General features: G+C 36.1%; 1 long non-coding RNA gene across 1 annotated transcript in view; it reads right to left on the reverse strand.

Moving 5' to 3' along the window:
• The window catches only part of LOC106803153 (uncharacterized), a 35,778-nt gene that overhangs the window by 15,800 nt on the left and 5,278 nt on the right, over positions 1–14,700 (reverse strand). Inside the window, exon 2 of the long non-coding RNA XR_015552752.1 lies at positions 7,126–7,190. This is a non-coding gene — a long non-coding RNA (uncharacterized LOC106803153). The remainder of the gene's footprint in view (positions 1–7,125; positions 7,191–14,700) is intronic.

Below are 14,700 nucleotides of genomic sequence, written 5' to 3' on the forward strand. Positions count from 1 at the left end.
TGGGGCCACGTCCCACATACAGCAACTAGAAGGATGTGCAACTATGACACATCTACTGGGGCTTTGGGGAAAAAAAAAAAGGAGGAGGATTGGCAATAGATGTTAGCTCAGAGCCGGTCTTCCTCAGCAAAAAGAGGAGGATTAGCATGGATGTTAGCTCAGGGCTGATCTTCCTCACAAAAAAAATAAATAAAAAATAAATAAATAAAAAAATAAATAGATGCAGAAAAACATTTGATAAAGTCCACCATCCATTCGTGATAAAAACTCTTACTAAACTAGCAATAGATGGGAACTTTCTCAACTTGATAAAGAATATCTACAAAAAACCCACAGCTAAAATTATATTTACTGGTGTGAAACTCAAAGCTTTCCCACTAATACCAGCAATAAGGCAAGGATGTTCTTTCTCACCACTGCTTTTCAACATTGTACTGGAAGTCCTAACTAATGCAATAAAATAAGAAAAGGAAATAAAAGGTATATAGATTGAGAAGGAAGAAATAAAACTGTCTTTGTTTGCAGATCACATGATTGTTTATAAAGAAAATCTAAAAGAATCAACCAAAAAAACTCCTGGAACTAACAAGTGATTATAGCAAGATTGCAGGATACAAGGTTAATATATAAAAGTCAATCACTTTACTATATACTAGTAATGAACAACTGGAATTTAAAACACAGTGCCATTTACATTAGCACCAAAAAAATAACCTACTTAAGTATAAATCTAACAAAATATATACAAGATGTATTTGAGGAAACAACAAAATTCTGATAAAAGAAATCATAGAGAAACTAAGTAGAGAGATATTCCATGTTCATTGATAGGGAGACTCGATATTATCAAGATGTCAGTTCTTCCCAACTTGGTCTACAGATTCAGTGCAATCCCAATCAAAATCCCAGCAAGTTGTTCTATAAATAACAAAAGACTAATTCTAAAGTTTATATGGAAAGACAAATGACCCAGAATAGACAACATAGTATTGAAGGAGAAGAATAAAGTTGGAGTACTGGTACTATCCAACTTCAAGACTTACTATAAAGCTACAGTAATCAAGAGAAAAGAATAGATAATGGTATTGGCAAAAGAATAGATAATAGATAAATGGAACAGAATAGAGAGCTCAGAAATAGACCCACATAAATGTAGTCAACTGATGTTTCATAAAGGAGCAAAGGCAAAACAATGGAGAAAAGATACTTTCCAACCAGTGGTGCTGGAAAAACCTACATGCAAAAAAAATGAACCTAGACACAAACCTTACATCAATCACAAAAATTAACTCAAAATGGACCACAGACCTAAATGTAAAACACAAAACTATAAAACTCCTAGAAGATAACATAGGAGAAAATGTAGATGACCCAGGGTTTGGCAATGATTTTTGAGACACAACACCAAAGGCACAATCCATGAAAGAAAGAATTGATAAGCTGGGCTTCATTAAAATTAAAAATTTCTGCTCTGCAAAAGACACTGTCAGGAGAATAAAAAGAAGCTACATACTGGGAGAAAATATTTGCAAAAGACATATATGATAACTGACTGTTATTCAAAATATACAAAGAACTCTTAAGACTCAACAATAAGAAAACAAAACATTTCTAATTCAATTAGAAAATGAGCCAAGACCTTAACAGACACCTCACCAAAGAAAATATACAGAAGGCAAATAAGCAAATGAAAACATATTCCACATATATGTCATCAGGGAAATGCAAATTAAACCAACAATGAGATATCACAACACATCTACTAGAATGGCCAAAATCCAGAACACCAACATCACCAAATGCTGGCAACAATGTGAAGCAACATTACTGGTGGGAATGCAAAATGGTACAGCCACTTTGGAAGACAGTTTGAAGGTTTCTTACAAAACTAAACATACTCTTACCATATGATCCAACAATCACGCTCTCTGGAATTTACCCAAAGGAGTTGAAAACTTAAGTCCACACAAAAACCTGCACACAGACATTTACAGCAGCTTTATTCATAACTCCCAAAACTCAGAAGCAACTAAGAAGTTCTTGGGTAGGTAAAGATAAAAACTGTGGTACTTTCAGACAATGAAATATCACCAAGTCTAAAAAGAAATGAGCTATCAAGACATGAAAAAACATGGAGAAAACTTAAATGCATGTTACTAAGTGAAAGAAGCCAGTCTGAAAAGGCTACATACTGTATGATTTCAACCATATGACATTCTGGAAAAGGCAAAACTATGGAGATAGTAAAAAGATCAGTGGTTACCAGAAGTTAGGGAGGAAGAAGGGATAAATAGGCAGAGCACAGAGAATTTTTAGGGCAGCGAAACTACTCTGTATGATATTATAATGATGGATACATATCATTATAACTTTATCAAAATCCATAGAATGTACAACACCAAGAATAAACTCTAATGTATCCTATGGACTTTGGGTGATAATGATGTGTCAGTGTAGGTTCAAATGTAAAATATGTACCACTCTAGTGGAAGATATTGTTAATAGGGGAGGCTATACATGTGTAGGGGCAGGGGGGTGTATGGGAAATTTCTGTACTTTCTGCTTAATTTTGCTATGAACCAAAACTGCCCTAAAAAATAAGTCTAATAAAAACAAAAAACAAAAAATGCAGACAGAGAATTGTCCATTAAACTTATCTCAAACAATGTAATGGAGTTATAATTTTAGCTTTAAGATAAATGATAAAAGATATCATAATACTATCACTCTTTTTGTTTTTTTGGTGAGGAAGATTCACCCTGAGCTAACACCTGTTGCCAATCCTCCTGTTTTTACTTGAGGAAGAATGGCCCTGAGCTAAAATCTGTGCCAATCTTCCCCTCTTTTTATATGTGGGTCACCGTCACAGCATGGCTTGATGGGTGGTATAGGTCCACGTCCAGCATCCAAACCCATGAACCTGGGCTGCCAAAGTGGAGCATGCTGAAATTAACCACTGTGCCACCAGGCCAGCCCCTATAATACCATGACTTTTGAAGCAGATATCCAGTTACAGGCTCTGTGTGCCTTGGTTCCATAAAGTAAAGAGAAGATTCACGTTTGCCAGGACACATACAAATGAAAGCAATGGCATAGCTGATGGCTGAAACTTATGTGGTAATTGTTTTGTGTAGAAATTTTAAAAGTCAGTAGAACATTTTTTGAATAATCTCTAAGTCTAGTTTTCTTCAAAAATGTGTAGCTCATTGTTGATTTCTACAAAAAAAGTAAAACAATAGAAAGGATAAATATCTGAATAAATCTACATAAATATTAATATATAAAAATCATAAGGTTCTGTAGGGTTTAAAATATATAAATAATTAAAATACATGACAACAATATAAGTCAGAAGAGGAAGTAAATGGATTTAAGGTATTTTAGGGTTCCTTCATTGTCCAAGAGGCATTAATAGTACTAATATATGTTAAACTTAAAAAGTAAGTAGAGTCACCATTAGAAAAATAGTAAAAGATTTTATAATTACCAAGCAAAGAGAAGCAAGAAACTGGAATAATGAAAGAGATATTAAATCCAAAAGAAAGCAAGAAAAGAGAGAAAAGGAAACACTGAATAGGTATGATAAATAGATAGCAAGCATTAACATGTTATATTTAAACTTAAATATATCAGTAATTATGTTAAATATAAATTAAGTAAATATTACAATAAAAAACAAAGAATATGAGACTAAAATTTTAAAAACAACACATGCTATTTACAAAAGACACAACTTAAATGTAGGAATACAGAAAGTTGAAAGTAAGTGGACTGAAAAAATACACCACACAAACACTAACATAAAACCTGCTGGAGCTATATTAACAATAAATATGTAGACACTAAAGCCAAAAGCATTACCAGAGGTAAAGATAGACATTTCATGATGATAAAAAGGTCAATTTATCAAAAAGATATAAACGTTCTAAACTTGCAGGCACCTCATAACATAGCCTCAAAATATAAAAAGCAAAAAGTGACAGAACTAATAGGAGAAATAGACACTGAACATGTTGGAGATTTTAACATACTCTGTAAGAGATAGAATAAGAAGTCAAAAAGAAAAAGTAAAAAATAGAGAAGATTTTGACCCCATAATTAACTAAGTTGACCATATGGACTTACCTAGAACACTAATCTAGCAACTGCAGAATATATATTTTTTGCAAGTGTACATGGAACACTTACCAAAAAAGGCCATATTCTGGGACATAAAGCAAATCTCAACATATTTCAAAGGATTGAAATCATATACAGGCATACCTCATTTTATTGCGCTTCACTTTATTGCACCTTGCAGATACAGCATTTTTTACAAATTGAAGGTTTGTGGCAACCCTGCATTGAGCAAGTCTATCAGGGTCATTTTTCCAACAGCATTTGCTCACTTCATGTCTCTGTGTCACATTTTGGTAATTCTCTCAATATTTCAAACTTTTTCATTATTATTATATTTATTATGGTTATCTGTGATCAGTGACCTTTGATGTTACTATTGTAATTTTTTTGGGGTGCCATGCACCGTGCCCATATAAGATGGCAAACTTAATCGCTAAATATTGTGTCTGTTCTGACTGCTCTACTGACCAGCTGTTCCCATTTCTCTCCCTCTCCTTGGGCTTCTCTATTCCTGAGACACAATAATATTGAAATTAGGACAATTCATAACCCTACAATGGCCTCTAAGTGTTCAAGTGAAAGGAAGAGCCACAAGTCTCTCACTTTAAATCAAAAGCTGGAAATGCTTACACTTAGTGAGGAAGGCATGTTGAAAGCCAAGTTAGGCCGAAAGCTAGGCCTCTTGCACCCAACAATTAGCCAAGTTGTGAATGCAAAGAAAAGATTCTTGAAGTAAATTAAAAGTGCTACTCCAGTGAACACACAAATGATAAGAAAGAGAAATAGCCTTCTAGCTGACATGGAGAAAGTTTTAGTGGTTTGGATAGAAGATCAAACCAGCCATAACATTCTCTTAAGCCAAAGCCTAAACCAGAGCAAGGTCTTAACTCTCTTCAATTCTATGAATGCTGAGAGAGGTGGAGAAGCTGCAGAAGAAAAGTCTGAAGCTAGCAGAGGTTGGTTTTTGAGGCTTAAGGAAAGATGTTTTCTCCATAACATAAAAGTGCAAGGTGAAGCAGCAAGTGCTGATGTAGAACCTGTACCAAGTTATCTAAACGATATAGGTAATATAATTAATGAAAGTGGCTACACTAAACATATTCTCAATGCAGATGAAACAGCCTTACATTGGAAGAAGACGCCATCTAGGACTTTGACAGCTAGAGAGGAGAAGTCAATGCCTGGCTTCAAAGCTTCAAAGGATAGGCTGACTCTCTTGTTAGGGGCTAATACAGCTGGTGACCTTAAGTTGAAGCCAATGCTTATTTACCATTCTGAAAATCCCAGGGCTCTTAAGAATTATGCTAAATCTACTCTGCCTGTGCTCTACAAATGGAACAACAAAGCCTGGATGACAGCACATGGTTTACAACATGGTTGTAAAAAAACAGTTTACAACATGGTTTACTGAATATTTTAAGCCCGCTGTTGAGGCCTACTGCTCAGAAAAAAATAAAATATTACAGCTCATTGACAATTCACCTGGTCACCCAAGAGCTCTGAAGGAGATGTACAATAGGATTAATGTTGTTTTCATGCCTGCTAATACAACATCCATCCTGCAGCCCATGGATCAAGGAGTAATTTCAACTTTCAAATCTTATTATTTAAGAAATACATTTTGTAAGGCTATACCTGCCATAAACAGTGATTCCTCTAATGGATCTGGGCAAAGTAAATTGAAAACTTTCTGGAAACGATTCACCATTCTAGATTCCATTAAGAACATTCGTGATTCATGGGAAGAAATCAAAATATCAACATTAACAGGAATTTGAAAGAAGCTGATTCTAGCCCTCACGGGTGACTTTGAGAGAGGGGTTCAAGACTTCAGTGGAGGAAGCAACTGCAGATGTGGTAGAAATAGCAAGAAAACCAGAATTAGAAGTGAAGCCTGAAGATATGACTGAATTGCTGCAATCTCATGTTAAAACTTTAGCAGATGAGGAGTTGCTTCTTATGGATGCACAAAGAAAGTGGTTTCTTGAGATGGAATCTACTCCTGGTGAAGATACTGTGAATATTGCTGAAACAACAATAAAAGATTTAGAATATTACATAAGTTTAGTTGATAAAGTAGTGGCAGGGTTTGAGAAGACTGACCTCAATTTTGAAAGAAGTTCTACTGTGCATAAAATGCTATCAAACAGCATCACATGCTACAGAGAAATTGTTCATGAAAGGAAGAGTCAATTGATGCAACAACTTTCCTTGTTTTCTTATTTTAAGAAATTGCCGGGGCCAGCCCGGTGGCGCAGCAGTTAAGTGCGCGCGTTCCACTGCAGTGGCCTGGGGTTTGCAGGTTCAGATCCTGGGTGTGCACCGACGTACTGCTTGTCAAGCCATGCTGTGGTGGTGTCCCATATAAAGTGGAGGAAGATGGACATGGATGTTAGCCCAGGGCCGATCTTCCTCAGCAAAAAAGGAGGAGGACGGGCATTGGATGTTACCTCAGTGTTGATCTTCCTCACCAAAAAAAAAAAAAAAAAAAGAAATTGCCACAGCCACCCTAACCTTCAGCAACCACCCTGATCAGTCAGTAGCCAACAACATCAAGGCCAGACCCTCCACCAGAAAAAAGATTACAACTTGCTAAAGGCTCAGATGATAGGATTTTTAGCAATAAAGTATTTTTTAATTAAGGTATATACGTTGTTTTTTAGACATAATGCTATTTCACACTTAATAGACTACAGTATAGCATAAACATAACTTTTTTTGTGTGTGTGTGAGGAAGATCAGCCCTGAGCTAACATCCATGCCAATCCTCCTCTTTTTGCTGAGGGAGACTGGCCCTGGGCTAACATCTGTGCCCATCTTCCTCCACTTTATATGGGACGCCGCCAAAGTACGGCCTCACAAGCAGTGCATCGGTGCGCGCCCGGGATCTGAACCCGGGCCGCCAGCAGCAGAATGCGCGCACTTAACTGTTACCCCACAGGGCCGGCCTCAGCATAAACATAACTTTTATATGCAGTGGAAAATGAAAAAATTCACGTGACTTACTTTATTGTAATATTTGCTTTATTGTGGTGGTCTGGAACTGAACCCGCAATATCTCCAAGGTATGCCTGTAGAGAGAATACAAATTTTTCTGAAGTGCACGTGGAACACTTTCCAGGATAGATAATACGTTAGGCCACAAAACAAGTCTTAATAAATTTAAAAAGATTGAAATCATATCAAGCATCTTTTCCCACCACAATGGTATGAAACTAGAAATCAATTACAATAAGAAAACTAGAAAATTCACAAATAAGTGAAGATTAAACAACATACTGCTGAATAGCCAATGGGTCAAAGGGGAAATCAAAAAATATCTTGAGACAAATGAAAATGGAAATACAACATACCAAAATTTATGGGACACAGCAAAAGCAGTTCTAAGAGAAAAGTTCATAGAGCTAAATGCCTACATTAAGACAAGAAAGATCTCAAATAACCAAACTTTACACCTCAAGGAACTGGAAAAACAAGAACAAATGAAGCCCAAAGTTAGTAGAAGGAAGGAAATAACAAAGATCAGAGTGGAAATAATTGAAATAGGGACTAAAAAGACAATAGAAGAGATCAATGAAACTAAGAGCTGATTTTTTGAAAAGATAAACAAAATAGACAAACCTTTAGTTAGACTCACCAAGAAAAAAAAGGTTCAAAAAGATAAATCAAAACGGAATTCTAAAAATTGTTCATATAACCTATAGGAAGGCAGGAAAAACTTAAAGAGTAATGAAAAACAGAACAAATGGAAAAGAAAAAAAAATGGCAGACTTAAGGCACATAATATCAATAATTATTTTAAATGTAAATGTTCTAAATACATCAATCAATATAGAAATTGGCAGAGCAGATTAACAACTATGATGCAACTATATGCTATCTACAAGAAACTCACTCTAAATATAGTATAGGCAGTTTGAAATAAAAAGGATGGAAAAATATATAGCATGCAAATAATCAAAACAAATCATGATTTATACACATTAGATAAAGTAGACTTCAGGGCAAAGAAAATTACCAGAGACAGAGAGGAGCATTATATAATGGTAAAAGGGCCAATCTATCAAGAAGGCATAGTGATTCTAAATATGCATCCATCAAACAACAGAGCTACAAAATATGTAAAGCAAAAACTGATAGAAGTGAAACGACAATAAGACAAATCTGCAATCATAGCTGGAGACATCAACACCCCTCTCTCACCAATTGATAGAACAACTAGACAAAAATTTAGCAAGTACAGAAAACCACCAAAATGAAATGGCAGTCAGAAATACAAAGGAAGAGAAACAATGAAAACATCAATCAACCAGAAAACAAGAGATAAAATAGCAGTATTAAGCCCTCATATATCAATAATCACTCTAAATGTAAATGGATTGAATTCTCCAATCAAAAGACATAGAGTAGCTGGATGGATTAAAAAACAAGACCCAACAATATGCAGCCTCTAGGAAACACCTCTCAGCTATAAAGACAAACACAGGCTCAGAGTGAAGGGATGGAAGACAATATTCCAAGCTAATGGCAAACAAAAGAAAGCAGGTCTTGCCATACTTATAGCAGACAAAACAGACTTTAAGTTAAAAAAGACAACAAGAGACAAAGAGGGGCAGTATATAATGATAAAAGGGACATTCCACCAAGAAGACATAACACTTATGAATATATATGCACCTAAGACAGGGGCACCAAAATACACAAAGCAACTATTAACAGACCTAAAGGGAGAAATTCGCAGCAACACCATAATAGTAGGGGACCTCAACATCTCACTTACATCAATGGACAGATCATCCAGACAAAAAGTCAACAAGGAAATAATAGATTTCTTTTTTTTTTTTTTTTTTTTTTTTTTTTTTATTTATTCAGTTTTTTTCCCCCCAAAGCCCCAGCAGACAGTTGTATGTCATAGGTTCACATCCTTTTAGTTGCTGTACGTGGGACTCGGCCTCACGTTGGACGGAGAAGTGGTGCCTCGGGGCGCTCCCGGGATCCGAACCCAGGCCGCCAGCATCAGAGTGCGCGCACTTAACCGCTAAGCCACGGAGCCGGCCCGGAAATAATAGATTTCAATGAAACACTTGATCAGATGGACTCAATAGATATATACAGAGCATTCCATCCAAAAACAGCAGAATACACGTTCTTCTCAAGTGCACAAGGATCATTCTCAAAGATAGACCATATGTTGGGAAACAAGGCAAACCTCAACAGATTTAAGAATATTGAAATAATCCCAAGCATCTTTTCTGACCATAGTGCTATGAAACTAGAAATCAACTACAAGAAAAAAGCTGGGAAAGTCAGAAACATATGCAGACTAAACAACATGCTACTGAATAACCACTGCATCAATGAAGAAATCAAAAGAGAAATTAAAAAATACCTGGAAACGAAAATGAAAATACAATATACCAAGTCCTCTAGGATACAGCAAAAATGGTCATGAGAGGGAAATTCATAGCAATACAAGCCCACCTCAACAAACAAGAAAAATCTCAAACAAGTAACCTTAAATTGCACCTAACAGAACTAGAACAAGAAGAACAAACAAAGCCCAAAGTCAGCAGAAAGAGAGAAATAATAAAAATCAGAGCAGAAATAAATGAAATAGAGACTTAAAAAACAGTAGAAAGGATTAATGAAACCAAAGAGCTGGTTCTTTGAGAAGATAAACAAAACTGACAAACCCTTAGCCAGACTCACCAAGAAAAAAAGAGAGAAGGCTCAAATAAATAAGGAATGAAAGAGGAGAAATTACAACAGATTCTGCAGAAATACAAAGGATTATAAGAGAATACTATGAAAAACTATATGCCAACAAATCGGATAACCTAGAAGAAATGGATAAATTCTTAAAACTCATACATCCTCCCAAAACTGAATCAAGAAGAAATAGAGAATCTGAATAGACCAATCACAAGTAAAGAGATTGCCAAAACCAGACAAGGACAACACAAAGAAGGAAAACTACAGGCCAATATTGCTAATGAACATAGATGTAAAAATCTTCAACAAAATATGGGCAAACCAAATACAGCAATTCATTAAAAGTATCATACACCACGATCAAGTGGGATTTATTCCAGGGGTGCAGGGATGGTTCAACATCCACAAATCAATCAATGTGATACACCACATTAACAAAATGAAGAATAAGAACCACATGGTCATCTCAATAGCTGCAGAAAAAACATTTGAAAAGATCCAACATCTATTTATGATAAAAACTCTCAACAAAATGGGTATAGAAGGAAAGTACCTCAACATAATAAAGGCCATATATAACAAACCCACAGTCAATATCATTCTTAATGGCAAAAAACTGAAAGCCATCCCTCTGAGAACAGGAACAAGACAAGGGTGCCCACTTTTGCCACTCCTATTCAACATGGTACTAGAGGTTTTGGCCAGAGCAATTAGGCAAGAAAAAGAAATAAAAGAATCCAAATTGGAAAGGAAAAAGTGTAACTCTTGCTGTTTGCAGATGACATGGTCCTATATATAGAAAACCCTAAAGAATCCATCAGAAAACTATTAGAAATAATCAACTGCAGCAAAGTTGCAGGGTACAAAATCAACCTACAAAAAACAGTTGCATTTCTATACAATAACAATCAACTAGCAGGGAGAGAAATCAAGAGTACAATCCCATTTACAATCACAACAAAAAGAATAAAGTATTTAGGAATAAACTTAACCAAAGAGGTGAAAGACCTATACACTGAAAACTATAAAACATTATTGAAAAAAATTGAAGAAGACACAAAGAAATGGAAAAATATTCCATGCTCAAGTGTTGGAAAAATAAACATAGTTAAAATGTCCATACTACCTAAAGCAATCTACAGATTCAATGCAATCCCAATTAGAATCCCAATAACATTCTTCATGGAAATTGAACAAAGAATCCTAAAATTTATATGGAACAACAAAACCCCAACTAGTCAAAACAACCCTCAGAAAAAAGAACAAAGCTGGAGGCATCACAATCCCTGACTTCAAAATATACTACAAAACTATAGTAATCAAAACAGCATGGTACTGGCACAAAAACAGACACACAGATAATGGAACAGAATTGAAACCCCAGAAATAAAACTACACATCTGTGGACAGTTAATCTTTGACAAAGGAGCCAAGAACATACAATGGAGAAAGGAAAGTCTCTTCAATAAACAGTGTTGGGAAAACTGGACAGCCACATGCAAAAGAATGAAAGTAGACCATTATCTTATACCATACACAAAAATTAACTCAAAATGGATTAAAGACTTGAATATAAGACCTGAAACTATAAAATTCCTAGGAGAAAATATAGGCAGTACAATATTTGACACTGATCTTAGCAGCATCTTTTCAAACAACATGTCTGGCCGGGCAAGGGAAACAAAAGAAAAAGTTAACAAATGGGACTACATCAGACTAAAAAGCTTCCACAAAGCAAAGGAAACCATGAACAAAATGAAAAGACAACCCATCAACTGGGAGAAAATATTTGCAAATCACCTATCTGACAGGGGGTTGATCTCCAAAATATATAAAGAACTCATTCAACTCAACAAAAAAACAACCAACACAATCAAAAAATGGGCAGAGGATATGAACAGACATTTTTCCAAAGAAGACATACAGATGGCCAATAAGCACATGAAAACATGTTCGACATCCCTAATTATTAGGGAAATGCAAATCAAAACTACATTGAGATATCACCTGACACCCATCAGAATGGTTATAATTAACAAGACAAAAAATAACAAACGTTGGAGAGGATGTGGAGAAAAGGGCACCCTCATACACTGCTGGTGGGAATGCAAACTGGTGCATCCACTATGGAAAACAGTACGGAGATTTCTAAAAAAGTTAAAAATAGAAATACCATACGATCCAGCTATCCTTCTACAGGGTATTTATCCAAAGAACTTGAAATCAACAATTCAAAGAGATTTACGCACCCCTATGTTCACGCAGCATTATTCACAATAGCCAAGACATGGAAGCAACCCAAGCGCCCAACAACTGATGAATGGATAAAGAAGATGTGGTATGTATACACACACACACACACACACACACACACACACACACACACACACTGGACTACTACTCACCCATAAAAATGGACAAAATCGTTCCATTTGCAGCAACATGGACGGACCTTGAGGGTATTATGTTAAGCGAAGTAAGCCAGACAGAGAAAGACAAACATCACATGATTTCACTCATATGTGGAAGATAAACAAACACATGGATAAAGATAACAGATTAGTGGTTATTACATGGGAAGGGGGTAGGGGGTGGGCAAAAGGAGTAAAGGGGCACATACATATGATGACAGAAAAAATGAGACTATTGGTGGTGAGCATGATGCAATCTATACATAAACTGATAAATAATGTATACCTGAAATGACACAATGTTATAAACCATTATGGACCTCAATAAAATAATTGCGGAAAAAAAGGAAAAATGTACCAATTAACTAACAACAAAAAATAGAATTATAAATACCAAGTTAAGAGTAGGAGTCAAAGGAGAGGGATTTGGGCATTGGTTTCAATTTTATTTAAAATATTTTATTTCTTTTGGTAGGTTGTATCTGAGTGTTCATTATTTTATTCTCTAAAACTTTTTGTATGACTGACATATTTCACAATTTTTTTAAAGTGTTTTTGAGAATAAGATTTAGTGTAGATGCACAGACAAGGGATGGAATCTGCAACGTTTTTGGTATGTCTTCATATTTTTCTTTTTTTTGGAACCACCCTTTTCACACTCTCAGTACATGTGGCTTGGGTAGAGCTGATCAAACCCCCCAATTTCAGAGGTGGGAACACAAATCAGAACTCAACAGCCAGAATACTTTGTCCCCTAGCTGAAGAAAATATGTGACCCAAACAGGGCCTAGAAGAAACATTTCTGCGTCTTTTATTGGGCCCCTCAGGAAAGAGGAGTTCTCTTTTTCTTTAGACTGTCTAAAAGTAAATATAGTATAAACTCAGAGCTGCAGAGGATCATCTTTGCCTCCACTGGAGAAGGGCCTACCCAAAACTGAAGGTAACCCAGAGGAAAACAGAGTCAAGAGATAGAGTGATAGAGTCCAGATGATATCATTTAAGGCTCAGGATCCATTTCCTTGAAATTTTCAGGTAATGAACAAATAAATTTACTGTGTATATGTGAGTGTGTAATGTATGTGTGCCTGCATGCATGTGTGTGCACACAGCGGGCATGCTTAAGCTAATTTGAGTTGAACTTCTATCACTTGCAACCAAAACAGTTTTAATCAAAACAATTCTCCCTGGTGTTTGGTATAGCTCCTGATCGTTCCTGCTCAGTCTCCTTTATGTTCTCTTTGCTGCTGCTCTCATGTTAAATGTTGGTGTTCCCTATAATTCCAAACCTGCCTCACTGTTTTTCTCACTCAAAATGCTTTCCTGAGCAATTGCATCTACTTTCATACTTTAAACAGCAACTTATGCAATTACGATTCCAGAATTCTACTCCTGAGGTTAGACCTCTTGAACCATCTCTCCCCAGGCCCATGTGAGTCTGATGTGGCTGCATATCATCTGTAAATCACGTGCCCCCGCCTCCACCAGAGGGCTGGGCACAAGACATCAATTTCCCTTTCCAGTGATCAATATGGACATTGGGAAAGAAACGGTTTCTCTTGTTTTCAGAGAGTTATCATTTAGGAACACGTAAACCACGGTCTTATGAGAGCCTGCCTGAGAATGAATTCAACCCAGAGAAAAACTAAGCTAAGGCACAGAAATGAAGATGAAGTGAGAAAGATCTGATAAAATCATTTCAACTCCTGGCTGCAGCTGGTTGAGGAACTAGCACCAGCCCTTGGATTTATCAGTTAGGTAGGCCAATAATAGTTTCCCTATTTGCTTAAGGTAGCTTGAATTGCGTTTTGTCATATGCAAAAAAACAATACTAATTCTAACATAAACCCCCTTTCACTTCATCTGCAGCACCTTTCCCTTACCTCATCCCACGGTCATCTGCTGTACTACAAAACTATTTTTTAAGCATTCTGAGGAATCTTGGGGGTACAAACAGAATCAGAGTCAGAAAGGCTTTAGAAAGCATCAGACTAACCTAAGTAGAACATAACGTTAGTTTTACAAGTTTTTCAGTATTCTATTTGGCAAAAGTTTAAGATACACCAACATATAAAACTGAGCATTAGGGTTTGAGGTTTGGATAAAAGAATCCAGCATAAAACTCACCAATAGAGCTTTATCAAATTGGCTTACTGAAATAACAAAGAAACAGATTCTTCCCCCATTAGAATCTCACAGCCACCATGAGGCTGGGCCACAGTGCCCTCGATTCTAAAATATTCAGCACCAGTCAAGAACTAGGAATGATCAGCACCACTCAGGCTAACAGCAAGAAATTGATAACTCATGCATTGGGTAGCTATGTTATATCTGAGACACGTAAGCCCTGCAGGTATTAGCTCATATGTCCTGAGCTGTCAGAAACTGGGAATTCAGAAAATCCTATCTATTCCCAAAGCTCCCAAATAACTTACCTTCAACTAATCACGATTTACTAACA

The sequence above is a fragment of the Ceratotherium simum genome, chromosome 7, assembly GCF_057802395.1.
Source record: "Ceratotherium simum simum isolate JZ-2026a chromosome 7, ASM5780239v1, whole genome shotgun sequence".
NCBI classification, from domain to species: Eukaryota; Metazoa; Chordata; class Mammalia; order Perissodactyla; family Rhinocerotidae; genus Ceratotherium; species Ceratotherium simum.